This window comes from Diabrotica virgifera, chromosome 5 (assembly GCF_917563875.1).
Source record: "Diabrotica virgifera virgifera chromosome 5, PGI_DIABVI_V3a".
Lineage (NCBI taxonomy): Eukaryota > Metazoa > Arthropoda > Insecta > Coleoptera > Chrysomelidae > Diabrotica > Diabrotica virgifera.
The window spans coordinates 150677268-150696812 of NC_065447.1; the positions used below are offsets into that span (position 1 = coordinate 150677268).

At 35.0% G+C, this 19545-nt stretch overlaps 1 protein-coding gene and 1 long non-coding RNA gene across 3 annotated transcripts in view; one reads left to right on the forward strand and one right to left on the reverse strand.

Moving 5' to 3' along the window:
• Positions 1-19545, reverse strand: part of LOC126884510 (NFX1-type zinc finger-containing protein 1-like) — a 415118-nt gene that overhangs the window by 262762 nt on the left and 132811 nt on the right. The gene's annotated exons all lie outside the window — the stretch shown is intronic.
• Positions 10216-16245, forward strand: LOC126884511 (uncharacterized). The gene is made up of 2 exons (XR_007698075.1): positions 10216-10837; positions 15757-16245. It is a non-coding gene; the product is annotated as an uncharacterized LOC126884511 (long non-coding RNA).

Genomic DNA, 19545 nt, shown 5'->3' on the forward strand with positions numbered 1-19545 from the left:
ATAAAGTCTGGCATAAAGGCCTATTATGTAAACTAAAACAGAATTTACCTACAAATTACTATATACTCTTAAAGTCATATATCACCAACAGAAACTTCCAGGTAAAGTATGAGAATGAATACACAAACATACAACAAATTCTCGCTGGGGTGCCCCAAGGAAGTGTACTAGGAGCTATATTATACCTTATATTCACTGCTGACTTACCGACAGATACACATATCACTACAGCCACATTTGCGGATGATACGGCAATACTATCATCGAACAAAAATCCCAAAATAGCCTCAGAAATCTTACAAAATAATCTAAATAAAATTCAACAATGGATGACAAAATGGAGAGTCAAAATTAATGAAAACAAATCGCTACACCTAACATTTACCATGCGTAGGGAAACATGTACGGCTGTATACTTAAACGGTAAAGGAATCCCACAAGGGGATGAAGTCAAATATGTATGTACTTGGACAGAAGATTAAACTGGAGGAAGCATATATTTACTAAGCGAAAACAACTGGGTCATAAGTTAAGAACCATATATTGGCTGTTGGGCAAAAAATCAAAACTATCAACTGAAAATAAAATATTAATCTACAAATCCATCCTAAAACCAGTGTGGACTTATGGGATAGAATTATGGGGAACCGCCGCACATTCCAACATTGAAATCATACAAAGATTTCAGTCCAAAATATTGAGATCAATACTAGGAGTTCCATGGTTCATAACCAATGAAGCCATCCATCGGGACGCCGGACTACCATACGTCAAAGATGACATCAAACAGTGCGCGAAACAACATACACAAAAACTTAAAGTGCATCCAAACGTGTTAGCAAAAAATTTAGTGAATAAACCGCGTACTGTTCGTAGGTTAAAACGAAAAGTTCCGTTAGAGTTTAGTGAACAATAGGTACTAAATTAATGTGTATAAGTTTATGTCAGAAATAGTCAGTGTAGGCTAAGTTTTAAAAAAGGGGTGCATCACTGGATGCCTCCCTACATGTCATTCCTAATTATTGTCAGTCCTATTACTTATTGTCTGTTATCTACCTAAACATTTAGGTTTAGATTGTATAGATAGATTGTAATAAATGTGGGGTTAATAAAAAAAATCTTTTAATAGAAGACGTTTTGTGCAGTCTTCCTGCACTTCATCAGTTCTACTGATTGTGAAGTTACATATAAGATGTACACAACAATGTCATCACAATGGGTTGTGTTGTTAAAAACTTAATAGCTAAAAAACATATAAAATTTATTAAGCTAAAAATACAAAAACGCAAAAAATGTCACAAAGGTCCTTAGTGGTAAAAATCCTAAGGTTATTAAATAGTTACATATAATTTATTTTAAAACATGAGGCCAGGAGAAGAAATATTTTGTTACGAGTCAAAAGAATTCTTTTAAATCCATTTCTTATTCAAACCAAAAAAGCGCACAAAAAACCCAAGCAAAAACAACTGCTGGGTGTCTGTCATTAAATGAATTTGAAAAAGGGATGTGAAAATTTGAACCAAATTAATGTAAAATACTGTAAACCTAGATTTTCATCTGAAAACCTCCCTGTGACACACAAAATATAAACAGAATTAAAAATATACGATCGCCGTGAAAACGGCAGCAAAGTATAATGTCACAAAAAAGCTTTCAAATGAAAACCCGGTTCACAGGTTGACGATGCACCCTGAATTATATCAAATTTTATTTAATCGAAAAAATGCCATAGATTTAATGGTTGTTAATAATATGATTGAAATCCAGGAACCTAGAAATAGGCGTGGATTAGTTAAATATTAATTACAAAAGACTGATTTACTTGCCTCATGATTGTTGGAAAAAAGCCACTAAACCTGGAGTGTTAAGCCATGTTATAAGACAGGAGCTGGGTGGAAATGTGATTTTAAAACTTTCATGATGCTACCAAGCATTGGTGGTTTGTAGGTTGAAAACTTTTTGGATGAAGGTAAAAACAAATGAAATTAGGCCATGTGTTGATCGGATTTGTGTGGAAAATAAATTTGAAATTTGACAACTGAATGAATTTAAGGATTGTTTAAAAGCAAGGAGTGATATATGTTGCTAAGATTGTTTATATCAGTACGTTTGTTCATAGAGTTTTGTTCCCTTAGGATGTGGGCCATTTATTGGAAACATCTTTTGTAGAAATTAGGTTTGTGACTAAGGTTTTGATGTTATCAAAATCAATTTGATGATTAAGTGTGATGGAATGTGTGCTGAGGGCACAAGAATGCTTGTTGCATCTGATATCGCTTCTGTGGGAAACTTTTTTAGCTATTAAGTTTTTAACAACACAACCCATTGTGATGACATTGTTGTGTACATCTTATATGTAACTTCACAATCAGTAGAACTGATGAAGTGCAGGAAGACTGCACGAAACGTCTTCTATTAAAAGATTGAAATAGTTTTTTCATTTTTTATTTCTCCTTGACTGATAACCTCAATTACAGTGAGATTTTCTTCTCACTCACTTGATATATTGTTATGGAGATAGTTATATGTTATAGTTAAGTTAATTTTAACGCAAACGTTAAAAATAACTTCGGTAATTCATCACACCACTGATTATCTAGTGATAAACTAATGGATAGTTTCAAATATTGCTACTAATCAAAATGTTAAACATATTATACTGTCCTTTTCCCCACCTCAGGGTAGGTGGCCTGAGTTGACAATGGCCAGTTAAAAAACACAACTGTCAAGTGTAGGTTTTCCCTGGTCATTCTCAAGTACTTTTCTGATGTTGACTTCCCAAGGTTCCTTAGTTTTACCTTGGCAAGTCTACATTCTGGCCATTCTTCCCATTTTTTCACGGTTTGCGTGTGTGAGAAATATTTGGCAATTTCCGCGATTGGGAGAGGAGTGATGATAACCACTTATTAAAGGATTAAAATGATCTCCATTTTTGTTTATGTACTATGTTGTAAAGTTCGAGTAACGATATTCAAGTCAATAATGCTTCCCCATTTCACTATTTTCCCCCTTAACTCGGAAAATATCGACCGCACGAAAAACATTGTTAAAAACAAATTGTAGGAACTCATATTTGCAACAATTTCAGTTCTAACCAGTTTTTCGAGAAGCTGAAAATGACGGAGATATTGGCAACGGTTCTCCTTTAAAATCAAAATGGCGGCTAAAGTAACAGCGGACTTCAGTCCCGATTTTAAAGTTACACTACTATTGACCCCCTAAAGGTTAGAATATTACAATTTCTGACCGCTCGCCTTACAATGTCAAATACTATCCCGACCGAACTATTAAAAAAGACAACGGCTTCAATGCAAGACATTTTAAGTATATCTAATCTTCAAAATCATCTTTTCACAAAATCAAGAAATACCTGTCTATCAAAATCTCTTTTAAAATTGGTGAAATTGTTAGGAATTACATCTTATATTGTAGGTATGTGTGTAGTGTAAAGTGTCTAGCGCGCACAGTGTTCAGGTTCGTGCAAGCGTAATAGGTAGTCGGAAGAGAGACATGAAGCAGTACACATCGAACATGGCAACGAGAAGCATCGCATAGTGTAACGTAGGTAGAATATAGAAGTTAGCATGTAGTTTATAGGAAATAAAGTTATTTGAAACTAAAGCCGTTGACATTAATAACTCGATCCACAATCATCCCTCTTAACATGGTAGCAGAGGTCTGTGGTTGGAAGAAAAAGGAAGATATTGCAGTTCATAACAAAAAGCCGGTAGATAAGTGTTTTCCCGCTAAAAAAAATAGAAAAAGCCGGTAAAAGTTTTTCCAGTGTATGAAGAAAAGAACAAGTGATACAAAATGGCTTGTAGCAGTAATAGTGATTTTAAAATACCAGTGTTTGATGGTGAAAATTACAAAATGTGGAAGAAACGTGTTATGTTATTCTTGAAAATGAAAAAATGCGATGAAGTTGTAACGAGAATGAAATTGGCAGGCGATGTAGATTATGCAGAACACGACTTGAAAGCAATGAATTATATCTGTGCTGCAATTTCTGATAGACAAATGGAATATATGGATGAAAAAACTTCGGCGTATGAAATGATTAAAAAGTTTGATAACTTGTATTTAAAGGAGTCGACGGCTTTGCAGATAGTTTGCAAAAATATTTTAGAAAAATTGAAATTGAAAAATCTGTGAACGAGTTAAAAAGTGCGGGAGCAACCGTAAATGAACAAGAAAAATTGAATTATTTGTTAAATACTTTGCCGGAAAGTTATAGTTATATTGGAGACTTAATAGATACGCTAAAAAAAGAAGATCAAAATGCAGACTACGTGATAAATAAGATTAAGATGGCCTAATTGAAAAATCAAAGAGAAGATAGCTTTGGAAGAAAATCGAGTACGTTTATGGTGAACAAAAGTCAGCAGGAACGAGCATGTTTCGAGTGTGGCAAGGTTGGACACTTAAAAAAGGATTGCAGGTATGGACAATATGGCGGACAAACGACAAACAGCAGAAACCATGGAACCTCGTAGACACGTGGTAGTACGAGAGGTCGACAAGAAGCAGGAAGAGGATATTACGTCATGGGGCGTGGCTACTCACGAGGTCAGCGCACAAGCACAGGACAGCGTGGTGAGTGTGTAGGCAACACACAACATTTCAACCGACAAGGACAGAAGAATGAAGTTGACAGAAACAGCGCTTGGTTGACAAGCATAGCACATGATGCGCCGTCTGTTGCGCAAAATACAGAAATTGTAAGTACAGCTGATTGTAATGAAATTAAATGGCTTTTAGATTGTGGTTGTACAGATCATATTATTAATTATGACAGGTATTTTGATAAATCGACACCCCCATCGAACAAGGTTGTAACTCATTTTTAGCGATTTTACAGGAGAGACAAAAAACGAAAACATGAATTTTTAAAAATTTGTAGCGAAATGATTACTCTTTTACACTAATGTGATATGAAATTTCATATGAAATAAGGGATAACTGTGAGATGTATGCTTTGTAATTTTATTAGCTATTGAAAATCTTGAGTTTGATTGAGATACAACCTTGAGATCAAACATGAGTATCCGTAGAAAAGGTTGTAACTCGCCTAACAACCATTTTACACTCTTTGTGCTAATTATTTTTTCCGTTAAGTATTAAAAGGTTGTATGTTTTGAATTATTTGCAATATAGCTAGGAGAAAATTAGTTCATAGTAAAATTGCCAAAATATATGTAATGAAATCAAAAGCAGAAGTAAGTATATGATTGTTTTATTGAATATACGAATGAATGTGAAAATTTAACTGGAAAGAAAATAAAGATTTTACGATGTGATAACGGTAAAGAATATTTAAATGGTAGTAGGATTTATGCATTTGCAAAGGAAAAAGGGATTAAGATTGATCCGTGTCCTCCGTATGTACATCAACTAAATGGAATAGCTGAGCGATTTAACAGAACGATAATGGATGTATTGCGTTGTTTATTGACAGAAGCAAATATACACAAACGATATTGCCTGAAAAAGTATGCGCAGCGGTTTATTTGAAAAACCGTACTTTATCAGACACTATTGAAAAGAAAACACCTTATGAGATATTTTTCGGAAAGAAACCGAATGTTTCTAATTTAAGATTATATGTAGTAAAGTTTTTGTTAGGAAACCAGAAGAAAGGAGAAATTCAAAATGGGATAAAAAAGCAGATATGGGAATTTTAATTGGTTATAGTAATGTTGGTTATAGTGTACTTTTAAATGGTAGAGTCATTGTTGCTAGACATGTAGATATCGTTGAAGAAAATGTTAAATGTATAGGTTTGATGAAAATTATGAAAATGAATCAATAGATGAAACTTTTGTAAATAGAAATGAAAATTTAAATGAACGTAAGGATGATACCGAAAATGAACAAGAGTTACGTAAATCTCAAAGAGACAAAAATCCTCCAAAGAAATTTGATTATTTATTACTATGTGTATAATAGTAGTATTTTTGTAAATATGTATAGAACTGATATACCACAATACATTTGAGGAGGCGATAAATTCTGATGAAAGTAAGTATTGGGAAAAGGCTATGAATAAGGAGATTGATAGTTTGAATAAAAATAAAACTTGGAAATTGGTCGAAAATGTTGAAAATAAAAAAGTTTTGGATGTTAAATAGGTAAATACTAAAAAGTCTGATGATAATTATAAAGCTAGATTGGTTGTAAGAGGTTTTCAGCAAACAAATGAAATTGACGATATTTATTCACCTGTTGCTAAGATGCAGTCATTAAACATTTTATTGTCATATTGTTGTCAAATGGGTCTAGTAACTGAACAAATGGATGTTGAAACAGCTTTTTAAATGGTAAAGTAATTTCTGAAGTTTATATTAAACAACCTGAAGGGTATAAAGATGATTCAAATAAAGTTTGTAAATTAGTTAAAGCTTTGTATTGTTTAAAAGAAAGTCCAAGGACATGGTACGAATACCTAGATAGATTTTTAATCGAATTGGGTTTTAAAAGGAGTGAGATTGACCCTTGCTTATATGTTAATAAAAGTAAAAATGATATTGTTTATTTATTGATATATGTTGATGATTTATTGATTTGTAGTAAAAATTCGAATGAAATTAAAAAGATTAAAATTTTATTGTCAGAGAAATTTAAGATGAAAGATCTTGGAAATATTAAAGAGTATTTGGGTATCACAGTTAATTATAACTCTTGCAGTCAGGAAATGGAATTAAACCAAACTAAATATATTGAGTCATTAAGCAAACAGTATGATTTGGAAAATAATAAATTGCATAATACTCCTATGGAAGTAAATTTAAAGGTAGATAAATCTGATGTTTGTGAAAGAAATATTAAATATAGAAATCTGATTGGTGCTTTATTGTATATGAGTTCGGCAACAAGGCATGATGTAAGTTTTTCTGTTAATTATTTGAGTAGATTCCAAAATTGTTATAATGGAACACGTTTTAAATATGCTTTGCGGATTTTGAAATATTTGTATTTAACTAAAGGTTTAAAATTGTCTTATAGAAAAATGAAAAAGTAAATATTATTGATTGTTATGTAGATGCCGATTGGGCAGGTGGCCATTTAGACAGAAAATCTACTACTGGATATGTAATTAGATTATTTGGTAACGTAATTTGTTGGAAATCAAGAAAGCAAAAGAATGTAACAAAAGCTTCGACTTTTGCAGAGTATGTAGCATTGTCGGTAGCAGTGAGTTAATATTTGTAAAAGAGTTGTTAAGATTTTTTGATGTATAACTAGAAAAACCGATTGATATCTATGAAGATAATTCTGGCGCATTAAGTATTGCAAAATATGGAAATTTTACAAAGAATTCAAAGCACGTGGAAGTTCATTATCAATATGTTCATGAGTATGTTAGAGAAAATGTTATTATTATAAATAAGGTAGATTCAGACGATAATATTGCTGATATTTTTACAAAGTCCTTGTGCCGAGAAAAATTTGAAAAGTTTCGATGTATGTTAGATTTGAAAAATTATTGATGTAATTACAATATAAATGTAAGGAGGCGTGTTAGGAATAGTGTAAAGTGTATAGGTAGTCGGAAGAGACACATGAAGCAGTACATATCGAACATGGCAACGAGAAGCATCGCATAGTGTAACGTAGTTAGAATATAGAAGTTAGCATGTAGTTTATAGGAAATAAAGTTATTTGAAACTAAAGCCGGTGACATTAATAACTCGATCCACAATCATCCCTCTTAACAGAAATTAATGTGAAGATATGCGTTTTCTGGTTAAACGAATGATACTTCTTGTACCAAGCCACAGATACTTATAAGGAATGGGATGATGGAAAGAGATATCCGTCGGTGACTGGCAGGATAGAAAGTGTGAAGGGTTAACAAGGCGAACTCGTAACGGAAAAATGTCGAAGAAGAAACTCTGCAAAAAATAGTAATTAAATTATTAAACATACAATGTCTCGGAACTAACAAACATTTATAACATATAAGACACTGGAATAATGCCACAAAAACTCCCAAAAAAACCTAATACATCATCGTGTGAAGACTTTAGACTAACTAATCTCATGAGTCACTCTCTCAAACTACATCTTAAAATAACATTTAACAAAAGTAAGCAGAACTCCGAAGAAACAATGGGAAACAAACAATGCGGTTTCAGAAAAGAATTGGGAACAAAAGAAACTTGAATTCTCAATGCTAACATTACTTCAACGCCCTTGGGAAGTACAAAAACCAATTTACGTCTGCTTTATAGATTTTGAAAAGGCGTTTGATAGTGTTCAACATGATAGGCTGTTTGAATATCTAGAAATGATTGGAATATATGATAAAGATCTGGGACTTTTCTTCTTCTTCTTCTTCTTAGCCTTCTATCGTCCACGTTTGACATAGGCCTCTCCCAACTCCTTCCATCGGTCTCTATCCTGAGCAACATATTTCCGATTTGTTCCGGCTACTCTTTTAATATCATCAACCCATCTCATTTGTGGTCTTTCTCTTGGTCGTTTACTTTCGTAAAGTCTCCCTCCAGTGTTATATTGTTGCATTCCAACGTTGGTCTTTTTGTCTAGCAGTGTGGCCTGCGAAGCTCAATTTAAGTTTGGCAATTTTTGTTGTTATGTCCTCGACTTTTGTTTTTGATCTTACCCAGTCGTTCCTCTTTTTATCTGACAGTCGTATACCTAACATTGCTCTTTCTGTTGTGGCTAGTTTGTTCATATTTGTCTTGGTTAGGGTCCAGGCTTGACATCGATATGTCATGATAGGAAGGATTCACTGGTTGAACACTTCCCAGCAAACAGACCGACGTGTTAATTACGTGAATTTTAGGTACATTTGTCACCAATATACGTAAATTGCTTACGTGAATTTCACGTGAAAATTTGGTTGGAATGTCACATTGAAAATACGTCTTTAAATTACGTGAATAACTCGTCTTCAATAGACGTGTTATTTACCTTAAATAGCAATAAAATGTTTCGGGAAATTCACGTTGCAAATACGTGTTGATTAACGTATCTTTTAGGGAATGTATATATTAGTATTCACGAGAAAGATACGTCCTTGGTTCACGTAAATAATTCGACCTTAATTAACTTATGAATCACGTAATTATTATCCTCATAATATGATATAAATAAAACAAGCATATAAAATATTAACAGTGTATTTATTTAGTAGAATTTAGAGACTTTAAAACATTTGTCCTGTATAATTATTATACAAGATAATGAACCAAAAATGGTACCGACCTAAAGACACATTAAAAAATTTGCCAACATAAAACACAACACAGGTCACTTTTATTTCGAGGAGGACACTTCGACACTTTCTTGTTTTTTCTAATTGCATCATGGCACTTCAACCCTCGAGCAGTGAGGTAAACGTTAATACGAAAGACATTATTATAAAATAAACCCGCCTAAAATAAAACGAGGGAAATAAAGCTCTTCACGTTTCACTTTTTGTTGTGAGAAATGTGAGAAGCCAAGCCAGAGCCAGAGAAGCTGATATTAGAGGATATGATCATCGATTATAAAAATCGATTATTTTTAAATTACAGTTAAACTATTCTACTTACTTTAAATTAGTATTACGAATTTTCTTTTTGTTTTTAAATTTCTTCTACTATTAACTAATTGGTCTTACTAAAAATCTATTTCAATACCAGAATAATATAAAAAAAAATAATCCTATCGAAACGTATCTATTATTCGATAAATCGATTAATTTAGTTTTCGAACCAACTATGTTAGTCACGTGATGGTATTTAAAGGAGGAGAAAGGCTTGGTAGTACTTCATCACCGCGCGCGATTTGAAAATAAGACAACATCATTTTAGCTCCTGTGATATTTTTAAAGAAAAAAATAGCTTTAAATCAAGTTGGATTGAAATAGTTATGCTAAATGATCTTAAAAGCGAAATCATAAACTTTTTGTTTAAATATTGGTATTATTTACATTACTTTTACGTGAAATACATCTAATTTTTCGACGTCCATAAAATACAGTGAGTAAAATTCAAGCGATACGTATTTAACCAACACCGTTGTAAATTTTTTTTCCAAAATATTTCTCAAAATTTAACCAAAGGAAGTTATTTCTGTTTCGTGATTATTACGTGAAATAAACGTACCTTTGCGATGTAACCGAAATTCACAAATATTATAAAAAACATGTACTATATTCGTCATTATGATTTTATATTATTCTAATGTTGTAACGTTTGAAAAAACTCCAACATTAATTTAATATCCCAATTCCCAAAAAGAATGTCTATTTTTTTAATTTATTTTGTGAAGTTCAATATCATTATAAGATCCCAAGCCGACCCTGTATACAGCCATGAAGTATTGCAGCAACATTTCAATGTGTTACAAGATTCCTGTTTATTTGAGACGCAAAAACAGAATTTGTAAGAAGTGTTGACAAAAGTACAGTTCTAATGCGTAGATGAACTTTCTAGAACAAATCTTGAACTGAAAGTTGAGTTCTTGTCAACTAAGCATCCCTAAGGATCAAAATCGCTCGGGACTTCCGTCGTATTTTTCCCAGGTAGTAGCTTGAGAGCGAAGCGCAAATAAGTCCAGCTTTACGTCCCGAGGTGATAGCATCCTGCTCCTCGGCTGGTACTCGCTTGAATTAGGGCGTAGTCCCTTTGTTCCCCGCCGGTAAAATGTAGAATGGTCGCTGTGAAGATCTGAATGTGTGGTGAGTGCTCTGAGAGGATTTTTTCCACATAGTGTTGGATTTGTTATGGAAAATCGAAGCCTCTTGAAGAGTCAAACACGCAGTTCTACAACCCGGCATTGTTGCCCATTGTGTAGAAGTCTTTGTTTGTTCCTGTCCCTATGCATTGTGTAGAAGTCTTTGTTTGTTCCTGTCCCTATGCAAGTTCCAGTTGATTGCCCTGAAAAGTTCCAATTTCCCAGAAGAGCCCCCTTTGTGATTTGTGTATGGAATGTCTACCCCACACCCCACCCTCCAATGATTGCCCTGAAATTGAAGAAAGAAGCCATGTCTTCCCCCTGCCCCCTGTTTGTTGATGAACTCCCACCCTGTAGTTTGTGACTGTGACGAAGAGTTTTTTTGTTTTTAAGGTATGATACGTTTTTTAATTTTACTAAATTTCAAGTGGATAAATTTCTGGTAAATAATTGTATAAAGAAATTTGCTTTCATAATGGTAAAAAAAGGCAGTGACTTATGACATTTGACAGCTACGTCAAATCTTGTGTTGAAATAAATAGGTCAAATTTTATTTGACATATACTGCCCAACAAATTTAATTTTAATTGTTTTGTTTGTAATCATTGTTTTTGTAGTAAAATTTTGAATAAACCTGGTAAGAGTTTAAAGTTTTGAATAAACGTTTTGTAAGTGTATCTACCATTTTATTTCTGTAACCTTGTTTTGGAAAAATTTTAACTAAATTCTAATGCAACTGTGTGTAAGTTTTAGTACAGAAGAAAGAATATGGCATAGAAGCCAGTAAAAGAAAAGATGTTGCCCAGTCTAACCCCAAAGAGGAATCAATGATGAATGTCCCCCCATTTGGTACCCCGTAAGTGAGAGAAAATGTCTTAGTAAGTACCCAAATACAAACCAGAGGATTTGTTTCAAACGGCGTCCCTTTTTGTTAAATAGTAGAAAGATCCTCTAGTCAGAGTAAGTACCCTTATGTATTTAGTTATGGTAGTGTAGTCATCTTAACACCCCTTCACCCTCCCTAACGAATCTACGACCTAGCTCCCGCACAACAAATGAGCTGCCGTCCCGCAACGAGGCTTTATGTGTCTGCTTCTTCTTCTTTAGCCCCATTCTTACCCCCCAGTATCTCTATAGATAGTCTTTCCTTGTTCCCATATGAGCAGACATGTAAAATGCAGCAAATGGCGCCCAACGTGTGAGGCTTAAAACGCTTCAAATGGCCCCGACAACGTGGGGCTGATTCATTTTTCTGCCTCCTTCAGTATCCAGTAGTTGTCTTGTCCAGTTGAATGCTTCAACTGGCCCCGACAACGTGGGGCGTGTTATTTCTACCCCCTGACCCCATTAGCATGTGCCCACTACCATATCCCTTTAGCCTCCTTTCGGTCTCATTTGTACTACAACTGTTAGGCAGTGCCCGTCTTGGGTAGCCGATCTCAGTTTGTGGTGCAGGTGTTTCCGATAACATGGAAGCTCGACTCGTGTCATGTTTTGTATGCCCACTGTTACAAGTCTAGCTTGTAGACATGTTCAACTAGTAGTTAGCCTATCTACTAGTCCCCAATGTCTTTAGCCACCCCCCACTTAGTGTTACATTTGTAACGTACACCCTGAAGTTTGACCTGAGTAGATATCGCCCCAGTCTTCCCATGTAGTTTAGCCCAGATTCCTCTTGTCTTGCCCCCCCGAAACTGTTTCATGTCTTTTAGTGCCCCCGAAACTGTTTCAGTCTGTTAGTCTCCATGAAAGAGCCCATTTTTGTAGTTTTTGTTGCAGAATGTTAATAATTTTTCCAAAGAGGTGTAAGTATGTACACATTTTGTTGTGATGTTGATTTGGTCATGCTGTTGATTGTATAGGCATGTACCATTTCATACATCATAGTGTATTTAACTTGTAACCCCATATGTATACTGGTATTGTATTGTATGTATCGTAGAACAGAATTGTATGTTATTGTAGCGTACTAACTGTATTGTATTGATATTGTACCCATGATGAAAGCATTGAATTGATTTTTTTGAAAATATTGATGAAATATATAGACAAACAGTTGAATAAAAAAGTAACGTAAAATTTTTTTTGAAAATTTTGATTAAAAGTAACGTTAAATATTTTGAATATTGAATCCAATTATGAAGTATAACAGTATGTTGTATTTTTTGCATGTATTCCTATAGATCAACAGTTTTTTTACAGAATAATCGTTTTTTGTGATTTATTGATTTGGTCATTTGATTAGATGTGTGATGTTGTTGGTATGGTCCGTGTATGAGCTTAGCCCCGTATAGTCTGTGTGAGAGTAGTCCCTTGTTTTTCCAGCGAAGCCTATCTCTGTTGGTGTATGTCATGCCACAGGTTAGTTGGAGAAGTCATCCCATTGAGAAGTCATCCCCTTGAGAAGTGGCCCCGTGAAGAAGTGAAGAGGGAAACCGTGGAGAGGCCCCCCACTTCTGTGTTTTTTTCAAGCAGCCAGGAGAAAAGCTGTCACTTTTAGATTTGAAGATAGCGTTCTCTGTCGACACTGTTTGAGAATAACTGTCTTGAAGAGTAGAAGTTAGCCCCTGAAAAAGCCCCCCCCTTGTCTGTGTTGCCCCTTGTTTTTTTTTTTTTTTTTGACTAATCTATCTTTGTAGGTGTCAAAAGGATGCCAGAGGTTAGTTAAAAAGAGCCCGTGAAGTAGTAGTTGAAGTCTCCCCCCCCAGTGAAGTAGTTGAAGTCTCCCCCCAGTGAAGTAGTAGAAGTCCCCCCGTGAATGAAGTATGTCTTTTTGTATCTGACATGTCACAAGTGTAATACTCGTGATGAAGGAAGTGTTGTTCAGCTATCTGTGAACACTTTCATTAGTAGTCGGAGCAAGAAATGTCTTATCCCGTGTGAGCTCATATAGGAACCAAATTTCAATATTGTTTGTGTTTGTAAGCCCCTGAGTATATCTAGAAGTCAAAAAGTATGTTGTTGTCTGTTTGTTTGTCTATCCCTGTTTTGTCTGGAAGTTTTAGAGCCCATTGTCTGTTGTCCCGTGTTGTCTATTAGCCCGTGTTGTCTATTAGCCCGTGTTGTCTATTAGCCCGTGTTGTCTATTAGCCCGTGTTGTCTGTTAGCCCGTGTCCGTGCTGGAGTTTGATTTTTTTTGGCGAATAGTTAGTTGACCTCTCTTCTCTTTGTTGATTGAAAGTAGGCCAAGAGCAGAAGCTGTGACAAGGCTGGTGAGGTTAGGATCTGGCCGCGTTGAGTACAGGTGAAGCTTGCTTTCGGTCGATAAATGGAAGCGGTTGTTCGTCAGAACTGTCATACTTTCCAATGTCCCTTTGGTCTTCCCCTTGCGTGTTGCTTTCACCCCCTGTTTTGAAAAAGTAGCCCCCCGTTTTGAAAAATAAAGTCCACCCCCAGTCTTGAGAAATGAAATGCCCCCAGTTTTGAAAAGTAAGTCTATCCCCAGTTTTGAAAAGTAAAGCCCAACCCCCCTGTCTTGAAAAATGAAGTCTATCCCCTGTTTCGAAAAGTGAAGTGTAGCCCTGTTTTGAAAATGAAGTCTTTCCCCAGCTTGTGATTTGAAAATGAGAGAGTTGTCTAGTGAACGTTCATGAAAGGTTCTTATGTCCTGGATTGGACTGTTGATTGAAAACGTAATGATGTAGTGTTCTCTATATCATATGTTGCGTTCATTTCCCTTAGTCTTGTTTAAAAAGTTTGATATCCTGTTTGAACCCAGTATACTAGTCTTTTCGGTCTTTTGTTGTTGTCACACGTATCCCCCCTCCCCCCTTGTTAATATTGTCTTGATTTTAGTCCTTGTTGTTGTCATATACCCCTTTGTCTAGCCCTGTCTTATTTGAATGAGTTGTTGAAGTAAGTTGTTGGTGAGATTTTGTCTCACTGAGGTGTTTAGACTGGATTGTCTAAATCCTCATTTTGCAGAACCGTTGCCAAAATGTCCCGTGAAACTCGCTAGGTGTTAGCAGAGTTTGGGCAGATGTATATCTGTCATATTTTTTTAGTTTTTGAGAACCGCTCGCGGTTAGGCAACGAGGTGATAAGGCTGTGTCTGCCCTGGTATGTCACTTGTGTTACTGCTGTGGATGTCAGCGAGGTCCACACAGGGCACAAGTTTAATTTCTTTCCCAAGGCACAGAAACTCTTGTCACCTACAGTTCTTTGTAGAGTCAAGAAACATTTAAGTCTACTCGACTTTAAAGAGTCTGGCGATTGATGGCACGCTAGCCCAATCCCTAACGACTTTTTTGTTTTGTTTAATCCCCACTAGCCATTATCTAAATATTTTGATATTGTTGTCCTGTCACACCTAAGATGTCCATGTTGGATTTTTTTCTGTTTGTTATCGAAAACTGGATAATCTTATCCAGGTTTCTCTTTTGCGCGGAGGCTTTGTAACGTTTGAAAAAACTCCAACATTAATTTAATATCCCAATTCCCAAAAAGAATGTCTATTTTTTTAATTTATTTTGTGAAGTTCAATATCATTATAAGATCCCAAGCCGACCCTGTATACAGCCATGAAGTATTGCAGCAACATTTCAATGTGTTACAAGATTCCTGTTTATTTGAGACGCAAAAACAGAATTTGTAAGAAGTGTTGACAAAAGTACAGTTCTAATGCGTAGATGAACTTTCTAGAACAAATCTTGAACTGAAAGTTGAGTTCTTGTCAACTAAGCATCCCTAAGGATCAAAATCGCTCGGGACTTCCGTCGTATTTTTCCCAGGTAGTAGCTTGAGAGCGAAGCGCAAATAAGTCCAGCTTTACGTCCCGAGGTGATAGCATCCTGCTCCTCGGCTGGTACTCGCTTGAATTAGGGCGTAGTCCCTTTGTTCCCCGCCGGTAAAATGTAGAATGGTCGCTGTGAAGATCTGAATGTGTGGTGAGTGCTCTGAGAGGATTTTTTCCACATAGTGTTGGATTTGTTATGGAAAATCGAAGCCTCTTGAAGAGTCAAACACGCAGTTCTACAACCCGGCATTGTTGCCCATTGTGTAGAAGTCTTTGTTTGTTCCTGTCCCTATGCATTGTGTAGAAGTCTTTGTTTGTTCCTGTCCCTATGCAAGTTCCAGTTGATTGCCCTGAAAAGTTCCAATTTCCCAGAAGAGCCCCCTTTGTGATTTGTGTATGGAATGTCTACCCCACACCCCACCCTCCAATGATTGCCCTGAAATTGAAGAAAGAAGCCATGTCTTCCCCCTGCCCCCTGTTTGTTGATGAACTCCCACCCTGTAGTTTGTGACTGTGACGAAGAGTTTTTTTGTTTTTAAGGTATGATACGTTTTTTAATTTTACTAAATTTCAAGTGGATAAATTTCTGGTAAATAATTGTATAAAGAAATTTGCTTTCATAATGGTAAAAAAAGGCAGTGACTTATGACATTTGACAGCTACGTCAAATCTTGTGTTGAAATAAATAGGTCAAATTTTATTTGACATATACTGCCCAACAAATTTAATTTTAATTGTTTTGTTTGTAATCATTGTTTTTGTAGTAAAATTTTGAATAAACCTGGTAAGAGTTTAAAGTTTTGAATAAACGTTTTGTAAGTGTATCTACCATTTTATTTCTGTAACCTTGTTTTGGAAAAATTTTAACTAAATTCTAATGCAACTGTGTGTAAGTTTTAGTACAGAAGAAAGAATATGGCATAGAAGCCAGTAAAAGAAAAGATGTTGCCCAGTCTAACCCCAAAGAGGAATCAATGATGAATGTCCCCCCATTTGGTACCCCGTAAGTGAGAGAAAATGTCTTAGTAAGTACCCAAATACAAACCAGAGGATTTGTTTCAAACGGCGTCCCTTTTTGTTAAATAGTAGAAAGATCCTCTAGTCAGAGTAAGTACCCTTATGTATTTAGTTATGGTAGTGTAGTCATCTTAACACCCCTTCACCCTCCCTAACGAATCTACGACCTAGCTCCCGCACAACAAATGAGCTGCCGTCCCGCAACGAGGCTTTATGTGTCTGCTTCTTCTTCTTTAGCCCCATTCTTACCCCCCAGTATCTCTATAGATAGTCTTTCCTTGTTCCCATATGAGCAGACATGTAAAATGCAGCAATGTCAAACATGTATAAAGAAAGCACTAATATATAGGTGAATGATTTGGCACTGAAATACGTTTTTTTCCCGTCATAAATCACCGAGTTACGTATTCGTTGAAATTTGCCGTAAATTTAACGTAATGATCACGTAATTGGGCTCAAGTCTGTTTGCTGGGTTTGTTCCTCAAGTATTGGGATATTTTGCTGTTCTTAAATATCCAACTAAGTTTTCCAAATCCTCCCCATGCTAGTCTTGCTCTCCTAGTAATTTCCGCACTTTGGTTCTCTTTGTTAAGAGTTAGGATTTGACCTAGGTAGATATATTCCTGGACTTTTTCTATCTCACTTCCATTTTTATAGTTATAAGTCTGGGGTCATCTGTGTTTGTCATTATTTTTGTTGTTCTCATATTGGTAGTTGCCTGCGAGTTCCTCCATCATAATTTGCAGTTCCTCGAATAAGCTCGCTTTGGAAGATCTGAGACTTTTACAACATCTATATTGGAATCAAGAAGTTTCTATTCTAATAGATGGCAAAGAAACAGACAAAATTTGCAGTCAATGAGGTGTCAGACAGGATTATGTGTTATGCCCAACTTTGTTTAATGTTTACTCAGAAATAATATTTAACGAAGTCTTGGAAGGCCAATGTGGAGTTCGCATTGGGGGAGAAACTATTAACAACATCAGATATGCAGATTGCACATCGATCATGGCTGACAGCATCGAAGATCTTTAATTCCTTATATATCGAGTCACTAGAGAATGCTCCAATAGCGGACTGGGCATAAATACAACAAAGACAAAGTTACTTGGGGTTAGTAAACAAGACGTCGGTCGGCCCTATGCAACTAATTGTCAGTAATGAACCGATAAAAAAAGTTAACCATTTTAAATAATTAGGATGTTGGATAATCGAGACACTAAATCCTGATGAAGAAATTAAAACTCGTGTAACAATTGCAAGAGGAGCATTTATGAATCAGATCTATACTGAGCCAGTCTCAGCTGAACTTAAGACTAAGAATCAATTTCCTAAAATGTTATGTGTATTCTGTAGTACTATATGGATGTGAAAACTGGATCATGAAGATTAATATGATGAAGAAATTCGAAATGTGGTTATATCGTAGAATGCTTCGAATATCGCGAGTTCAACACATTTCAAACAGATAAGTCTTAGACAGAATAGGTCAAGGTGAAGGTGACTTGACGAAGATAATAAAAAAGAGAACACTTGAATATTTATTTATTTATTTATTTATTGACGGGATACCACCCAATTAAATATATACATAAAATATTACAATAATTATTATCTAGTGATACATTAAACATAAATATAGTGAATATGACAAAAATTGGCGATGCAGCCATATAGAAAAAACAAACATTAAATAAGATTAAACAAAGATTAAAATAAGATAAAGCACATAACAATTAATCACCTAAATTACAAACATTTTTTTACACATTGTCTACAATTGTGTTCGGAAGCGCACAGCAACAAATCGAAGTCTATTCCATTTCCATTCAGAATGATTCTACTCAGTGGAGTATGCCTACCAAAGCTGCAGCGATGAAATTGAATTGCAAAATTTTGAGATGATCTAGTGACTCTAGACTCTAGGGGGAACATTTAAATCAATTAGAGACAGTAGATCATTGCAATTTATTTTAGAATTCAATAGTTTATGTAGAAACAAAACATCAGCATAAATCCGTCTAAAAGATAGCTTAGGAAGGTTTAATGTATTTCTAATTTCTGAGTAGGAATGGCCACTTAAAGGTTTGTGTAATTTAAAACTTAAATACCTAATAAATTTATTTTGAACTTTTTCAAGCTTGGCTATATGGACTTCATAAGTGGGTGACCAATCAACTGAGCAATACTCAAGAACAGATCTAACTAGGGAAATATAAATCACTCTGATGGAATTAATGTTATGCAAACATCTAGAAGTTCTGATAATGAAGCCTAACATTTTAAATGCCTGGTTATTCATATAATCAAAATGAGCACAAAAATTTAGTTTGGAATCTAACTGAACACCTAGATCTCTCACAGTTGATACAGCCTTCAGTGGTTCTTCATCTAGTTTGTAATTATAAAAGAGGCTGTTAATTCTTATACAGAAACTAATAACGTGACATTTTCCAACATTAATGATCATTTGGTTCAATTTTCACCATGCCATAATTTTATTAATATCAATTTGAAGTATTTCACAATCTGAGATGGATTCGATAATTCTAAAGATTTTTAAATCGTTAGCAAATAGCAGAAATTTAGACTTAATTTGAGATTTAATGTCAATAACAAATATATTAGAAAGGAATGGCCCTAAGTGGCTTCCTTGTGGAACACCAAATGTTACGGAAATTGCACTAGATTGAAAGTGTTTTATCTTAACAAACTGTATTCTGCTAGTTAGGTAACTACACAGCCAGTTATAAAGATTGCCTGTAAATCCATTAGCTTTAAGCTTGTTACACAATAATTTGTGATTAACGATGTCAAATCTTTTAGAGAAATCTGTATAAATAGCATCTACCTGTAGTCTCCTTTCCAAAGCATCAGATATGTATTGTGTGAAAAAAGTAAGAGATTTGTCGAAGTTGATCTACCTGGAAGAAAACCATGTTGCTCTTCAATTAGTACATTGCATAAAGGTGTTTTAATAGAGTCGCATATTATATTCTCTAGAATTTTAGGAATAGAAGAAAGAATGCTTATTGGTCTGTAGTTAGCTATATTACTCCTGTCACCTGATTAATGAATAGGAACAATAAAACTAGATTTCCACAAAC